This window comes from Chrysemys picta, chromosome 9 (assembly GCF_011386835.1).
Source record: "Chrysemys picta bellii isolate R12L10 chromosome 9, ASM1138683v2, whole genome shotgun sequence".
Classification (NCBI taxonomy): domain Eukaryota; kingdom Metazoa; phylum Chordata; order Testudines; family Emydidae; genus Chrysemys; species Chrysemys picta.
Genome location: NC_088799.1, coordinates 59,609,292 through 59,623,203, shown reverse-complemented (window position 1 = coordinate 59,623,203; position 13,912 = coordinate 59,609,292).

The window sequence follows — 13,912 nt, the reverse complement described above, 5'->3', positions numbered from 1 at the left end:
GCACCGGAGCACCAAGCCACCGAGTACATAAACCGCAAGGGGTATTTTTCAATGCTGCTGCAAGCCCTGGTGGATCACAAGGGACGTTTCACCAACATCAACGTGGGATGGCCGGGAAAGGTACATGATGCTCGCGTCTTCAGGAATTCTGCTCTGTTTCGAAAGCTGGAGGAAGGGACTTTCTTCCCGGACCAGAAAGTAACCGTGGAGTGACTGGGTGGCCGGAGGCCCCCGCCACCGTGTTCTTGGGCGTCTGGGTGAGGAGACTATGGAACTTGGGGAGGAGGACTGTTGGTTACACAGGGGCTGTAGCGGCGGTCTCTGCTCCTGCTGCCTTTCCTGCAGCTCAACCATACGCTGGAGCATATCAGTTTGATGCTCCAGCAGCCGGAGCATCGACTATTGCCTTCTGTCTGCAAGCTGACGCCACCTATCATCTTCAGCCCGCAACTTGCTCTGTTCATCCCGCGATTCAACCCGCCACCTCTCCTCTCGTTCATATTGTGCTTTTCTGTAGTCTGACATTGACTGCCTCCACGCATTCTGCTGTGCTCTGTCAGCATGGGAGGACATCTTGAGCTCCGTGAACATATCGTCCTGCGTCCTCCGTTTTCTCTTTCTAATCTTCACTAGCCTCTGTGAAGGAGAAACATTTGCAGCTGGTGGAGGAGAAGGGAGAGGTGGTTAAAAAAGACACATTTTAGAGAACAATGGGTACACTCTTTCACGTTAAATTTTGCTGTTCAGCACATGTGCTTTCGTTACAAGGTTGCATTTTTCCTCTTATAGTGAGGGCCTGCCGGTTTCATGTGAGAGATCACTCACGCAGTGCCAGGCAACAGATTTCGGCTTGCAGGCAGCCATGGTAAGCCACAGTATTTTGGCTTTTTTAACCTTCTTAACATGTGGGAATGATTTCAAACAGCAGCGCCCTCATTTCCCATATCAAGCATGAATTGCGGTTTCCAGGTTAACATGCAGCACAAACCCAACTAACCCTCCTCCCCCCACCGCGTGGCTAACAGTGGGGAACATTTCTGTTCAGCAGAGCAGGAACGGGCACCTCTGAATGTCCCCTTAATAAAATCGCCGCATTTCAACCAGGTGACTGTGAATGATATCACTCTCCTGAGGATAACAAAGAGCGATAAGGAATGGATGTTGTCTGCATGCCAGCAAATACCGGGACCATACGCTACAATGCTTTGTTATGCAATGATTCCAGACTATGTGCTACTGGCTTGGCGTGGTAAAGTGTCCTACCATGGAGGACGGGATAAGGTAGCCCTCCCCAGAAACCTTTTGCAAAGGCTTTGGGAGTACATGAAGGAGAGCTTTCTGGAGATGTCCCTGGAGGATTTCCGCTCCATCCCCATACACATTAACAGACTTTTCCAGTAGCTATACTGGCCGCGATTGCCAGGGCAAATTGATCATTAATCATTAAACACGCTTGCTTTTAAACCATGTGTAATATTTACAAAGGTACACTCACCAGAGGTCCCCTGTGTGCCCTCAGGGTCTTGGGTGAGTTCGGGGGTTACTGGTTCCAGGTCCAGGGTGACAAACATATCCTGGCTGTTGGGGAAACCGGTTTCTCCGCTTCCTTGCTGCTGTGAGCTATCTACATTACCTCCATCCTCATCTTCCTCGTACCCCGAACCCTCTTCCCTGTGTGTTTCTCCAGTGAGGGAGTCATAGCACATGGTAGGGGTAGTGGTGGCTGCACCCCCTAGAATGGCATGCAGCTCCACGTAGAAGCAGCAAGTTTGTGGCTCTGCCCCGGACCTTCCGTTTGCTTCTCTGGCTTTGTGGTAGGCTTGCCGTAGCTCCTTAATTTTCACGCGGCACTGCTGTGTGTCCCTGTTATGGCCTCTGTCCTTCATGGCCTTGGAGACCTTTTCTAATATTTTGCCATTTCTTTTACTGCTACGGAGTTCAGCTAGCACTGATTCATCTCCCCATATGGCGAGCAGATCCCGTACCTCCCGTTCGGTTCATGCTGGAGCTCTTTTGCTATCCTGGGACTCCATCACGGTTACCTGTGCTGATGAGCTCTGCGTGGTCACCTGTGCTCTCCACGCTGGGCAAACAGGAAATGAAATTCAAACGTTCGTGGGGCTTTTCCTGTCTACCTGATCAGTGCATCTGAGTTGAGAGTGCTGTCCAGAGCGGTCACAATGAAGCACTGTGGGATAGCTCCCGGAGGCCAATAACATTGAATTCCGTCCACGCTACCCCAATTCCGACTCGCTAAGGCCGATTTTATTGCTAATCCCCTCGTCGGAGGTGGAGTAAAGAAACCGGTTTAAAGGGCTCTTTAAGTCGAAAGAAAGGGCTTCGTCGTGTGAACATGTCCAGGCTTAATTCGATTTAACGCTGCTAAAGTCGACCTAAACTCGTAATGTAGACCAGGCCAAAGTGGAGTAATGATTCCAGAATAAAAGTAATTTGATCCCAGAACAGAGTGTCCATGCAGGGAGCTATTCTGGAGCAGCTAAATTACAATGGAATAGCTATTCTGGAAAAGTTATAGCTATGCTAAGGCTGTGTCTACACTAGCACTTTTGTCAGTATAATTTATGTCACTCAGGGGTGTGGAAAAAAATACCTCCAAGTGACATAAGTTTCACCTAGAGACGTGCTAGTGTGGACAACACTATGTCAGCAGGAGACGCTCTCCCACTGCCACAGCTACTGCCGCTCACTGGGGGTGGTTTATTATGTCGATGGGAGAGCTCTCTCCCATGGGCATAGAGGGCCTACACGGGAGACCTTATAGTGGCACAGCTGCATTTGTACAGCTGTGCAGCTGTAAGCTTGCTAGTTTAGACATGGCCTTAGTCAATTTCCCCCATGTAGACAATTCCCTTCACAAAAGAGCTGCTAAAAGAGCAGCATGTGTGTGCGTGTGCATGTAGGTACAGATTCACCAATTCTAAGGCCAGAAGGGACCACTGTGACCACCTAGTCTGACCCCTTGTACAACACAGGCCAGAGACCTGACCTTCCTCCCCCCCACCCTCCCTCCCCCCAGTAATTCCTAGAGCAGACCTTTTAAACATCCAATGTTGATTTAAAAATTGTCAGGAATGGAGAATCCACCATGATCCTTGGCAAATTGTTCCACTGGTTAATTATTCTGACGTAAAAATGTACACCTTATTGCCAGCCATGGGAATCATGTTAGACCTTCCTCTGCTAGACTGAAGGAATAATTATTAAATATGTGTTCCCTGTGTAGGTACTTACAGACTGGGATCAAGTCTGTCATGATCTCCCTGCTGCCAGCCCTGCCCTTTTCTCCATGGCCATCCGTACTTAGGGGCCTACCTGCTCTGATCCTGCCCCACCTGTCCCTCATCCTCTCCCATGGCCTCCCTCCGCCCCCACTTGTGTCTCACTCACAGCTGTCCGGTTCCCTCACCATACAAACACGGCGTGGTCTCTCTCATCCTCTGTAAGGCACCTTAGTCCCACCTCCCTCCGGATGCACCAGTGAGCAACAGGGTGGGGGACACGCGCACTGGGCTTCCACTGAGTCACTTCAAACAATAAACACATTCATAACAGCTGACACTTGTTCGTGGACAATTTGCTCACCGGGAACAGAGCCAAGCTGGCAGAGTGAACAGTTTGCTGGGAATAGTTCACCCTGCCCATCCTCAGACTGTGCAGGGCTGAACACACACAGCCAGGGGATCTCGGAGAGATACTTTATTGGCTCCTTAAGAAGCTGTCTGCCCCACCCCACCCCCACCCCACAGAGGCCACAGGCTGCTCTGGGTCTGCAGTGGAGTGAGCGTCATGGGCCAGAGTGGTTGCAGCAGAGCTCTGTTCCCGGGAGAGCCTGGGTACGTAGGTGGAGTCTATGCACAACCCCCATAACGGAGATGGGCCCAAATGCTACAAAATCCAGGGCAGTTCGGATCTGTAGAGTCCTGCGCAGAGGATACCCGCATCTGCAGATATACATTTTGTATCCGTGCAGGGCTCTACAGATCTGGAGTTTTGGTCTGGGCCCATCTTGACTTGAAGCCAGTTGCTGCCACCATTTGGGATGATGTGACCAAATATGAGACTGCTTCCCCCAAGCAGGGTTACACCATCCTCAGCCAGTGCTGAGGGCCAAGGAATGAAATCACTTAGTGAAGAGAGATTGCCAGATAAGGCCTTTCGTCTTACTTACTCAGAAGGAGGGGGTGGCTCTTTGCTATTCATGGCAATGTCATCTGAATATACCCTGTGCAATTCACCCTGTAACATGTACAACTAACCTAGCTAACCAGCCCAGTGCAAATCCAGTTTTAATGTGTGCAGGTCACCTTATGTTGGTTAGCTACACAGGCCAGCCAATCAGCAGTCAAAAATCTTGTGACTTACGTACCTAAGCAACGCAGCCTGAATGGAGAATTTTACAACTGAATGTACAATTTGAAATTTGCTTGTGGCAGATATTGGAGCTAAGAATTTGCTTTTGATGAGCATTTGCACTAGCATGAATGGAGCTGGAAAGTTTGAGCCTGCCCAAGAGAAAAAAGGATGGGGGAGACCTGGGTTTGATTCTCCCCTCTACCAGAGACTCCCTTTGTGACCTTAGGCAAGGCAATTAATCTCTCTAGATTTCAGTACACCATCTGCAAAATGAACACCATAGCATTGCTCTACCTGACAGGGGAGCTGACTACATAAAAGATTGTGCTGTGCTCAGGTTATACAGTCATGGGCCTGCATAAGTAGCCAAGCGAGAACACAGACAAGGGGAATTTTTTGTCTGCATTCTTCTGACAAGTGACAGACAATACGGATTTGTCAAGAACAACTCATGTCAAACCAATCTGCTATCCTGCTTTGTCAGAGTCTTGTGGCTAGAAGCAGTAGATGTGATACATCTCAGCTTCAGTAAGGCTTTTGATAGTCTCACATGACCTTCTCATAAACAATCTAGGGAAATATGGCAGAGACATAAGGTGGGTGCAGCACTGGTTGGAAAAGCGTACTCAGAGAGTAAAAAGAACAGTAGTACTTGTGGCACCTTAGAGACTAACAAATTTATTTGAGCATAAGCTTTCATGGGCTACAGCCCACTTCTTCGGATGCATAGAGTGGAACATATATTGAGGAGATATATATACACATACAGAGAGCATGAAAAGGTGGAAGTTGTCTTACCAACTCTGAGAGGCCAATTAAGTAAGAGAAAAAAACTTTTGAAGTGATAATCAAGATAGCCCAGTACAGACAGTTTGATAAGAAGTGTGAAAATATTTACAAGGGGAGATAGATTCAATGTTTGTAATGGCTCAGCCATTCCCAGTCCCTATTCAAGCCTAAGTTGATTGTATCTAGTTTGCATATCAATTCCAGCTCAGCACTTTCTCGTTGGAGTCTGTTTTTGAAGCTTTTCTGTTGCAAAATTGCCACCCGCAGGTCTGTAATTGAATGACCAGACAGGTTAAAGTGTTCTCCTACTGGTTTTTGAGTGTTATGATTCCTGATGTCATATTAGTGTCCATTAATTCTTTTGCGTAGAGACTGTCTGGTTTGGCCAATGTACATGGCAGAGGGGCATCGCTGGCACATGATGGCATATATCACATTGGTAGATGTGCAGGTGAACGAGCCCCTGATGGTATGGCTGATGTGATTAGGTCCTATGATGATGTCACTTGAATAGATATGTGGACAGAGTTGGCATCGGGCTTTGTTGCAAGGATAGGTTCCTGGGTTAGTGTTTTTGTTCAGTGATGTGTGGTTGCAAATACTCACCAGCAAGGAGAGTGATTAATTGTTCTCCATAACCACTGAAGACAGGACAAGAAGCAATGGGCTTAAATTGCAGCAAGGGCGGTTTAGGTTGGACATTAGGTAAAACTTCCTAATTGTCAGGGTAGTTAAGCACTGGAACAAATTGCCTAGAGAGGTTGTGGAATCTCGCTCATTAGAGATTGTTAAGAACAGGTTAGACAAACACCCATCAGGGACGGTCTAAATAATACTTAGCCATGTCTCGGTGCAGTGGACTGGACTAGATGACCTTTCAAGGTACCTTTCAGTCCTATGATTCTATGATTGAGCCTCTTCTTTATATGTAGCTTCCATTTAATTTTTCATCTTCTGCCTCCTCCTCTTTATGTCTCTGTTATGCCTAACTCTTTATGACAACTAGAGAGGACAGCAGGTAGGTGTCTGTCTGTCTCTAGCCAGCTGTTTGCAGTGTTGTTGTAGCTGTGTCAGTCCCAGGATATTAGAGAGACAAGGTGGGTAAGGTAAGATCTTGGAGTGGACCAACTTCTCATGTTGGTCCGAGCTGATGGAAACCATGCTTTCAGTTCTGCAATGTACAGATTTCCGCCCCAGCAGACACTGTTTTTGCTTGTCCAGCCTGGGAGCTCTGACTCGCAGCCTGTGCTGCTCTCAGTCCCCAGATAATTATAGCTCAGCCACTTATATACCTTCCGTGTAGCACTGTAATAGGAAGGAAGCTTGTAGGACTTGCCTTACATAACTGAGTTCTCCACCCCTTGTCCACTTCCCCTCCTCCCTTCCCCTCCCTCTCTCCTCCCCCCTCCCCCCTGCGTGTGAATTCTGCTCTTATGACAAGACAATAATATCACTTGGTTTTTCAGAGGCTTAGTACAAACCGCAGCTTCCCTTTTTTGCTCTGTTGCCAGGCACTAGAATGGTCTCCAGAGTCAGACATGGCCCTAAGAATCCAAGTACTGCCACCAGCCCTGTGTTTGGTGAACTCGAAACCTCCCCTCTCCTCCCATCTAGGCTTCTGGGATGGAGTCTCAGAGCAGGGGGCTCCCCTGGCCTGCCATGGCTGGCCCTTTCCTGCCACTGGAACTCTGCAGATAGGCTCCCAAAGCCCACAGATTTCCTCTGGACCACCCACTTCATGCTGCAGTGCTACTTTCCAACACAACCTCACATCCCAGCGACACAAAGACACAGTCTCCCTACAGAGTCCAGCCTGGCAAACCAAGCGCACCGTGCCTGGGCATTGGCTGAATGGACTGGAACACACCTGCTTTGGATGCTCTGTCCATCAGCACTGCTCACCTGGCCCTGACAAAGGCCCAGTGTGAGCCAGCCCCACCTGGCAGGCTCCACTCAGAGAAGCTGCATGCATGAGCCCGTCTCTTACACTGCATGGCCTGGAAATATAGAGGCAACAGCACAGCAATTTCTGGCTGCAGTTGAGTTTCTCCCACAACCTGAGTGTAGATTCAGTCATGGACAGAGGGACCAGGCTCTTACCCTATCACCCCATCCTCCTAATGAACGTATTACACCTCTCCATGCTGCAGCACTGAACATCTGGCTCTGCCTCCCCATTGGTTACATCACAACATGCAGGGACCAGCTCATAGCACAGGTAACTGCCTGGCGTGCCAGCTCACATGGTGATCTCGACAGATGGTGAGCTCACAAGCTGTCAGGCTGGGCAGAGCTCCAGATAAAATCCCTGGGAGCTTTCTAATGATTATATAATTTATCCCACAGAAGAGCCCAGAGGTCCCAAGTGAGATCGGAGCCCTGCTGTACTTGGCATGGCACAAACACACAGTTACCTTCCCTGCCCTGAAGAACTTCAACCAAAATACACAAGGCAGACCCAGGATGGGAACGGAAACCAACAGGGACAGGGAAATGACCTGCCTGCTGCTAATGACCATAGGCACTGGAACTCGGGGTGCTACTGCACCCCCTGGCTTGAAGTGGTTTCCATCTCTAAAGGGTTTACAGTTTGGTTCAGTGGCTCTCAGCACCTCCAATATACAAATTGTTCCAGCACCACTGTTAGTGGCAAAGCCAGGGTAAGAACACAGTCTGCTGAGTCCCTTCCCTGAGTCTTCTCCACCAGCCCACGCTAGCCATGAGCTCCAGACATCCCTGCCTCATGGAGAAGCACAAGAGCCACTTGCGTACTTTTGAAAATTGCACCCACTCCAATCAAGGAGTTTCAGGAGCAATGCTGTCCCTGAGTCAGCAACAAAGCAATGCCCCGGCTTGGGGCTAGGGGGTGCTTTGTGCCCACGGGTGTTTGTGAAAGATCCTCTGGCTCTTCCCCAAAGCTGGGTGCCCTGGTGTCCGGGCCAGTTTGTAGCTCCAGTTATGATTTTTCTGCTCAGTTACCAATGTTCCAGTGTCTGCTGGAGAGAGTGTTTGTCTTCCTTCCTGCCATGCAGCCCTGCTGTGTATGCTTACACGGCTACCATGTCCCACACAGGGATGGCCGAAGTTAGCAGTGAGTGGAATAACCCAGCTCTGCCCCTCACCTACCTCACTGGGAGTTCGGGGGTTAATCGGTGTTCACAAAGGACTTTGAGATTGCTGGATAAGAAGCACCACAGAGGAACACAGCAGTCTCATCCATACTATTGGACCGGGCCTTGCTATTGTGAATGGTTCCATTAACCATTCACACCAGAAGCTCCTAGAGGTCCCAGCAGCACAAACCAGGACTTGAAATTGCCTGTGATAGGTAATGTCGGAGAAAAACAGAGTTCTCACTATTTGTTTAGGTATAGCAAGTCAGATGCTTTATTAACTCTCACAATTGCGCAGAGGGAGAGAGCTAAGCAGGTCTCTCAACAGGTAAACAATTACAGCAAGCATTTATACTTTTTGTTACAGACAATAATGAGCAACAGTTGCATTTTGTTTATACATAGGCCATCTTGATATTTCATTTCTTTACTTGTTTTGACTCTTGCTAACATACAATATTTTTTATACTTTATTTACACAAGGTCTTTTACACCTTATTTATACCAGGTCATAATGACTTCTTACACAGTTTTTTTTTACTCGCCTTACACAATTCTTGCTTCTACAAATCTTGCGTTATTACGGTTACAGTTAGCCTGACTCTTGCTAACGAACTGTCATGTATTGCATTCCTTTCTTGTCAGTTCTTTCTTTGCTTCCACAGTAATCAGGTGTCTATGCAATGATGATCAGAGACCATCAGAGGGAGGATCTGGAACAGCCTTCCAATAGTGGGGGCAAACAACGGGACTAGCTTGAAATTGAGTTTGGGGAGTTTATGAAGATGATGCCATGACAGGGTTGCTGCAATAGCCGGGACTGGACTCTCTGACCCAGGAGGTCTCTGCCAGCCCTACAGTTCTAAGACAGTGAGTCCTCTGGAGAGATTCCCACCTCCCCTGTCCTGGCAGGCTCATGCTAATCCACTGAGGGAAGCAGTTCCTCCAAGTGCTGACAGCACAGCGCTCACTGAGAAGCATGTCTCCACTGCTCAGAGGAGTCTCCAGGGGAGGGCCTCAGCTGTGTACCAACAGTGTTAACCCTGAAGTGGAGAAGAGATGTGGGCAACAGGCTAGGACCAGCAGTCACCCCCAGGCCTTCCCAGCCCTTTCTCCCTGCCCTGGCTACAGACGCCCTCTCGGGTCCAGAGAACAGTTGCAGCATGGGACAGGTTGAAGCAGGACAAGCAGCTCCGCACGGACCCATCCAAGTCTCTCTGAAGAGGGATGCGAGAGGAAATCAGTCTTCATTTGCTACTGAATTATGGTCCGTCTGCTGCTGGCATCCACCCACACACAGCTAACTGTGATGGGCGTTTTGTGATGTGGACGCTGTTGTGTCCCAGGTTAGCAGGAAGCTCCTTCAATTAAAGCCCTGCAGTACGATGTAGAGATCTAGCTGTGATCTGTACCAGTTATTTCTGTGTTGCTGGGGTTTCTGCAAAGCGCTTTCTCCCCTTTTACCCCGGTATATGCTGAGTACCCTGGGGGTGGGTGCTACTTTAGTTCCTGTGGCAGGAATTTAGAGTGGATGTTCCCAGAGCGTTGGGTCACCACTGTCCTGTTAATAGCTGGTCTGAGGCCACCAGCTCGACTTTGGCCACCGAACAGCCATCACATACCAGGTGGCACAAAGCACAGTGCAGGAAGCAGGGAGTGACTCATGGCTCTCCATGGATTATGTTATCTGCAGTTCTGGAGAACAAACACAGAGTGTCTGGGAAGCCCCAAGGGAGAGTTAGGGTCTGGGGGGAGGACTCCCCATGGGCAGATTATGTTGCTGCCAGCCCATGGGTCCCACCTTTCTGGGGTGCATGGAAGCAACAGGGCAGTTTTCCAGGGCAAGAAACTGTTCTCCTTTTCCTGACGGCATCTGACTGTAGTTGGGTCCAATATCCTTGCCCCAAAACTCTCCAGAGGGGAGACAAAAGTTTTGGATAGAGCTGGTGACTTGGCAGCCTTGAATGCCTGGGAACTGGCCCTTTAGTTTAGGTCCCAGTGGCATTATCACTTTGAGAAGCCAGAAGTCAGGAATGCCATGATGGGGTTTGCACAGGCCCTTGGCCGGCATTGGAGTCGGTCACCAAACTGTGGGCCCCAAGTTCATCAGCAGGCACAGTGTGTGAGCACCAATCGAAGCCCAGCATTTACTGACCAGGGGAATAACTCTGGTATCTGGGGCCTTCCCTGGTGGAAGGGCAGGGAGCCATGCCAGCAGCTTGGTAAAGTCAAACAATATAGCACAGCTGACCCCTTCATCCCCTCCCCTGGGCTGGCTTCTGCCCTTGTCCCACCCCAAACTGGACAAGTTTCATGTGGCTTTGCTTGCATGAGGAGAAGTTCACGTAGCTAAGTGCTGGAGCATGCTGGGATCAGGGGCTGCACCCAAGAGCACTGTGCACATGTTCCAGCTGGCTAACAAGCATGGAGCTGGAGGGCCCTTTGCGACTGGGACTGATGATCCACTGACATGGCCTGGTGAATTGTAATGCGCTTCCATTGTTCTGCTAAGTGAGCAGATCAAGAGCAAGTAGCATGGCCCAGCCACTGAGTTGTTACTAACAGGCCAGCCCAGGGTTATGCCAGTGTCCATTCCTGCAGCCTAGGTCTCCCTTTGGCACGTGGCCGGTAGCACATGGATAGACTTAAGTCTCTAGGCCAGATTCGGAGACCTCCACTGCTCAGCCCAAGCCTTCCTCCCCTCTGCTCCTCATCAGCCTTGCTCCAGCTGTCATGATCAGCCCAAGCACCACAAAATTGTTTTCCTACCTTTCAAGTGTTCCGGCCTGTTTCCCTGGGGTAGACGGATGTGGTGAGATGCTGCAATGGAACAGAATCTGGCAGTCACCTGCTTGCCAGAGCCCAGGAGCATGGCTGGGGTTTCTGACGGCAATGCCAGGAAGTTGGCAAAGTTGCTGCATGGGCCCAGCCTGAGTTGACCCTGTAAAGAGGGGAGATCCAGAGAGAGCTCAGGGAAGGACTGGGGACTTCGGAGCTCAAATAGCAGCCAGACTGGCACACAGCCGGTTAATCCAGCTGGGAGTGCTGTCCTGAAGGCTAAGGAAACCTGGTTGTTTATGACTCTGCCATATCTGTTTGACTTTGCTGTCAGTTGCTGGCATGGAGGGAGGTGTGAGGTCTGTGGGGCTCTCTAAGTCCTTTCAAGAGCTTGGTAGAAGCCAGGCCTTGCCTGTTCTGTATCACAGCTGCCCATCCCTGGGAAAGGAACTGTGCCAAGCAGAGCTAGCAAGAGCTCAAGCCTAGGGAGGCACAGCAGGGTGGGAGAGCGGAGAGAAGGTGGAAGAGGTCTCTGAAGCACACAACCTATTCCCGGTAGTGCAGTAGCAGAATAGAAGGCCCAAGGACATCTCCCACTGAGACCATGATGGCAGCAGAGAGCCGAGGAACAAAGAATGCAGCCATTCTTACAAGATGGGAGACTCTGTCCTGGGAAGCAGTGACTCTCGGAAAGACTTGGGGGTGCTGGTGGAGAATCAGCTGAGCATGAGCTCTCAGTGTGACACTGTGGCCAAAAAAGCTAATTATCAGGGGGTAGCCGTGTTAGTCTGTAGCCACAAAAACAACAAGGAGTCCGGTGGCACGTTAAAGACTAACAGATTTATTTGGGCATAAGCTTTTGTGGGTAAAAAACCCACTTCTTCAGATGAATGGAGTGAAAATTACAGATGCAGGAATTATATACTGACACATGAAGAGAAGGGGGTTACCATATGTGGCGGAGCAGGGAGCGGGGTGGATTTGACCTGGGAATGTTGCAGGAGAGTTACATTGGGGATGGAAAGGAAGCTACATGAGCTGTAACCTGAGCCAGGAGGGGGTTGGGAGAAGTGACACCTTTTGCCTGGGAGACTGAACAAAGGAGAGGAGGAGCAGAGGGGAGGGGGGAGAAAACTGCTGGAGAAGTTTTTGTTTTCAGTTTGGGCTGGGTGGTGCAACACAGGGAACCCCAAGCTGGGGTCTAAGCTCCCTAAACCCCCCAGAAGGACTTGATTGAGGGGTTCTGGTTGTACCTACACGCTCTGCTTGGGACTGTGTTCCTGTCATCTAATAAACCTTCTGTTTTACTGGCTGGCTGAGAGTCACGGTGAATCTCAGGAAGAGGAGTGCCGGGCCCTGACTCCCCCACACTCCATGACACCATATAAGTGGAGAACCGGTGTTGACAGGGCCAATTTGATCAGGGTAGATGTAGTCCACTCCCAATAATTGATGAGGAGGTGTCAATTCCAGGAGAGGCAAAGCTGTGAGCCAGCCACTCAGTGAGCCAGCCACTCCCAGTCCCTGTTCAAGCCCAAATTAATGGTGTTACATTTGCAAATGAATTTTAGTTCTGCAGTTTCTCTTTGAAGTCTGTTTCTGAAGTTTTTCTGTTCAAGTATGGCTACTTTTAAATCTGTTATAGAATGTCCAGGGAGATTGAAGTGTTCTCCTACTGGCTTATGTATGTTACCATTCCTGATGTCCGATTTGTGTCCATTTATTCTTTTACGTAGAGTCTGTCTGGTTTGGCCAATGTACATGGCAGAGGGGCATTGTTGGCACATGATGGCATATATAACATTAGTAGATGTGCAGGTGAATGAGTCCCTGATGGTGTGGCTGATATGGTTGGGTCCTCTGATGGTGTCGCTAGAGTAGATATGGGGACAGAGTAGGCAACGAGGTTTGCTACAGGGATTGGTTCCTGGGTTAGTGTTTCTGTGGTGTGGTGTATAGTTGCTGGTGAGTATTTGCTTCAGGTTGGGGGGCTGTCTGTAAGCGAGGACTGGCCTGCCTCCCAAGGCCTGTGAGAGTGGGGGATCGTTTTCCAGGATAGATTGTAGATCGTTGATGGTGTGCTGGAGAGGTTTTAGCTGGGGGCTGCATGTGATGGTGTCATAACTATAAAGGGAAGGGTAACAGCCCTCCTGTGTACAATACTATAAAATCCCTCCTGGCCAGAGACTCCAAAATCCTTTTACCTGTAAAGGGTTAAGAAGCTCAGGTAACCTGGCTGACACCTGACCCAAAGGACCAATAAGGGGACAAGATACTTTCAAATCTTGGTGGGGGGAAGGCTTTTGTTTGTGCTCTTTGTTTTGGGGGTTGTTCGCTCTTGGGACTAAGAGGGACCAGACATCAATCCATGCTCTCCAAATCTTCTGAACAAGTCTCTCATATTTCAAACTTGTAACTAACAGCCAGGCAAGGCGTGTTAGGTTTATCTTTGTTTTCTCAGCTTGTAAATGTATCTTTTGCTAGAGTGTTTATCTCTGTTTGCTGTAATTTTGAACTTAAGGCTAGAGGGGGTTCCTCTGGGCTCTTTGAATCTGATTACCCTGTAAAGTTAATTTCCATCCTGATTTTACAGAGATGGTTTTTACCTTTCTTTCTTTAATTAAAAGCCTTCTTTTTAAGAACCTGATTGATTTTTCCTTGTTTTATGATCCAAGGGGGTTGGATCTGGACTTACCAGGATTGGTGGGGGGAAAGGAGGGGGAATGGTTAATTTCTCCTTGTTTTAAGATCCAAGGGTTTGGATCGGTGTTCACCAGGAAATTGGTGGAGAAGTCTCTCAAGGCTACCCAGGGAAGGGAGTTAGCACTTGGGAGTGGTGGCAGCAAAACCTGATCTAA